This window comes from Mya arenaria, chromosome 13 (genome assembly GCF_026914265.1).
Source record: "Mya arenaria isolate MELC-2E11 chromosome 13, ASM2691426v1".
NCBI lineage: Eukaryota > Metazoa > Mollusca > Bivalvia > Myida > Myidae > Mya > Mya arenaria.
In genome coordinates, this window is record NC_069134.1 from 40,580,286 (window position 1) to 40,584,855 (window position 4,570).

A 4,570-nucleotide genomic window follows, 5' to 3' on the forward strand; every position below is an offset into this window, starting at 1 on the left:
TCCTGAGAGGGAGAGAAGGGACAGGTTTGATATTCAAAAGCGTTTCGAATCCTCGATGAAATTCTGAACAATAGTAAAGATTCTGCAGTTAGTCTCGTGGTGTAGGGCTGTATATGCTTGAAAGTGAATGCAACCCTTTATTTCATTGATAATATATTTAGAGAGAGGGAGAAGGGACAGTTTGGATATTAAAAAGCGCTTCCAAATATTGATGGAATTCTGAATAATAGTAAAGATTCTACAGTTTTGGCATCGTGTTATAGGGCTGTATTTCCATTGAAAATGAATTCAACCCTTTATTTCATTGATAATATATTTATTAACTTGCCTGTCCAGAGAGAGGGAGAAGGGACAGTATAGATATTAAAAAGCGCCTCCAAATATTGATAGAATTCTGATTAATAGTAAAGATTCTGCACTTTTGGCCTCGTGTTAGAGGGCTGTATTTCCATTGAAAATAAAGTCAACCTTTATTTCCTATTAATAATATATTTATTAATTGACATGTCCAGTCGTGGTTGAACTTAAGTTCCGTTTATCTATCACGCTGGTCATGTTCCGTTTATCTATCACGCTGGTCATTTCGAATACCAATTCATGCGATATATGGAATTAACAGCCTCCTTATTTCCGGTAAATCAATTCATGGGAGGGTACTATTTACATCGGGGTAATTGTTAACAATTTAGCTACAACAGCCATAGGTATCAATAAACAATTATCACTTTGATTGCAAATCCTATCGAATTGAACATCACGTATTTGCTAATAGGTTGCATTATTGCCGGCTCGAAACATAATCAGATAATGACGTCCAATTCATCTGGATCCAATAGTTTTGTTTAGAAACTGCGGAAAATGAATCCGCTTGCAAGTAGAACAAACAAACCATTAACGATTACAAATGGTCAATTGTAACTTTGTAAATCACCTTTATTACGCCGGTTATATTTCGCCTTGGTGCAGATTTATATTCAATTGAAGGAAGTTTGTATACATACAACTTTGGAAATAAATAATTATTAGACATGACACGCGTTCTAGAAAATGTACATGTTTTGATGTTTTTGATATTTGCTCCAAATCGTGCGTTGTCTTGGAATATTGGTTTAGTTTGTGACGTGAACGTTTTTGAATATTGTCAGATGGCTGTGACATCATTGTCAATTGACGAGCAGATGAACGTTACTTTGGTGAATGCAACGGATAATTTATTTTCAAGTCTCAAGCTGTTGAACGAAACAGGTATAATTTGTTATACCACCGCAATAAGGGTTGACGGATTAGTTTATTTTTGGTATTCATGTTTAACACTTGACGGAGTAATGGTCTCTTTTCAACTCTTAGAAATTGTCAATAGTACGGTTTCCGGACGATAATTCATGAAGAATGAATGTGTTTAGGTATTTTTGGTACACATTTTAACACCATAAAATACAGAACAAGTTCTACTTTGTTAAAAAAAACTACCAACTTGACGGAGTTATGGCCTCTTTTAAACTAAGATGTTACCAAATCTACGGTTTTTGGACGATAACTCATGAGAGGGTTCAATTGTTTAATTTTCCTGGGTACGAACAACAATTTCTCGTTAATCGTGTTTTAAACCTTAAACTACAGGACAAATTCGACTTCAGCCACAAACCATAAACATTTGACGGAGTTATGTCCCCTTTTCAACTGAAAATTTGTCAAACATAAAACTCATACAAAGTCCAATATGCATGTGATTATTTATAAAATGCCCAAGCGGCGTGTGGGGACATTCTCCTCTCCTGTTGTTCGTCAAAGATCTAGTTATTATTTAAAAAATGAAACAAATGGCATATTCTTATGACACCATGCGCAAACAGCGATTTTAAATATAGATTTTTAGCGTCACAATTTGTTTCATTAAATATAAAGTCAAAATTAAAGATCATATTGACTGCTAGTCGCAAGACTGTTGGTAAAACCAATCAGTTTACATGTCAGATGCCGTCCTAGCACGACATTCCTTTTTGAAAGTCTAATGTAGTCCCAGCATGGCATTCATTTTTGATTGTCCATTTGAATGTTAAATGTCGAACCACATTCATTTTTTCAATATTCAATGTACAATGTAGTGCCAGCATTTTTTAAATATCAGACAATCATCTTTTGAATGTCCAATGTCCAAGGTCGTTCCAACACGATATTCATATGTTGAGTGTCTTGTGTCGTATGTTTAGCAAACTTTACACATCTTTTTACTTAAAAAGTCTACTGATAAGTGCATTCATTTTAAAAAAATCTGATTTTCATATTACAGGAGACACCTACAAAATAACCACGTGGATAGGAATTGGTGGAGACCACGTGAATAACGCAGTCTCGTGCGTCGCGCGTGCTCGCAACACACCAGGGTTGATATACACCACTTCACATCGAAGAAAAACGGTACGGGTAATCATTAGTGCTCGATAAAATATTGTTGTAAGGTAGATACGCAACGCGCACAATTGTCGGCATTAATGATCATGGTAAGCCCTGCAAATATTACAGAAAAATGCGACCGGTCTATAATGTTTATCTATCGAATTCTCAATCATTTTCGATCTTTATAGATTTACTCAGAAGACATGCTGCTGTTGCATCCAGATCGGGAGGGTCTTGCAAGCGCCGTTGTATCACTGATCGGGATACGAGTCGTCGGGAACGCCTTTCTCTTGTATGAAGATATCTACTCGGGGGATGGCTTCCTGGAAGTGTTCAGCAGGGACCAGTACGGTAACATGTACGTGAAATATTATGATAGTGATGATTTGTTCTTGTCTTTCATACTCATACATGTACATTATAGTTTAACGCGGATATTTTTCACACGATACTTTTAAAATACAGCCATTGAGTTGTACGATTGTTCTTTAAATATTTCCTATGTTAAAATGATTGTTTTTGTGTGATTAAAAGGTAATATATGTACAGTCCTGTAGAATATAGGTCTTTATTTTGATGCAATTTTGTTTTTTCTAATCCAAAAACTGACAACAGCACAAAGACAATCCTATAATTCTTTGACTGCCCCTCGTAGATGTTCAATTATAAATCGGCCTTTGTAATCGCCTCTGACAGATAAGATCACAACAGGTTCGATCTCTATTCTGAACATGGCTACTAGTTATGTGACATCTTAGAGAGGGAGCCGTCACAGGTTTTCACGGTAGTGTTATTATCCTTGCGCTCAGAGTAGACTAATATTTATGCAAAGGCTTGCCGGTGTAACGTTGTAAAGTGACCCCCATAGAATAATGACCCCCCGGTCATTATTTTATATAAAATAATGACCATTTTCTATAAAATACTGACTCCCCTTATAAAATAATGACCCCCCGATTTTATCTGTAAAATATTGACCCCCCCCCCCCCACTTAGCCTGTTACTAACATATCTATATCAATTCAAGTCACTGTCGTGTTTCTATGGCTTTTATATTTGTTGTTGTTGTTTTTGCTTCTGGAGCCGCTGCATGTTACTGCTGCAGAAGCTGCTGTGTCTACATCTATTGAAATGAAATATAAAATTGCTTCCATTTGAATTTCATTTAAATTATCATCAATGTAATACAATATACATAAGTCGCTTTAACGTAGCTGTATATGATTCAACTTCAAAGACAACATTGTTCTACTTCATCTGACGTTAGATAGCCTTTGTTCATACCGTGGAGGCATTGCTTAAAACGAATGTGTTAAAAATGCAAGGCTTTGAGGAGCTATTTAAGCAGTCACTGTTCGTGCCATGACTTACATCAAAGTCCATGATGTCACTGAGCGGTGTTTTTTATGTTTTATGCAGACTGCATCATTTCTAAAAATAGTTCCTTTGATTTACCTCAGAAAAGCCGCTCGTTCAACATCAAAGAAAACGACAGCGACACCGAAAGCAGTTCTACGTAAACGCGTGTATATATAAAGGTCTGTGGTAAGCAGTCAGTCCAACCTTGCAGCATGGACGAGAAAGATTACACAGATGTTGTAGAGTTTGTAAAAAATGGGAAGTATCCCGTTTCTGTAAAAGACAAGAACAAAAAGAGGAATTTTCGTAGAAAGTGCAAACCTTTTATTTTTGATGACGGGTTGTATTATAAGAAAACCAGCTCATCAAAACGTTTGCAAGTTGTTAAGAAAGGGAAGACAGATGACATCATTCAGAGCATGCATGCATCAGATCACGGAGGACATTTGGGAGTTTCAAAAACGTAAGTTTGATATAATGATTTCATTATCATGACCAAAAAGGAACTTGTGATTCCTGTGAGCCTGTGTTAGATATGACATTTAAGATTATTTAAATTAGTACGAAAGCTGAATAACAAAAGCGTCAAAACGTGACTGAACTCGTAATAACGAGATAAATATCTCGTAAAAACGACTAAGTATCTCGTTATAACGAGACAACTATCTTGTTATTAGACTTGTACGGATTATGACGGACACGGACACTGAGAGCGAACAACCGACAGGCAGGGGATACTCTCAAAGTTATTTCATGCTTTAAAACAGTCATGTATGTATAAATAAGGCGTATCAGATGAGTCATTTTACAAACT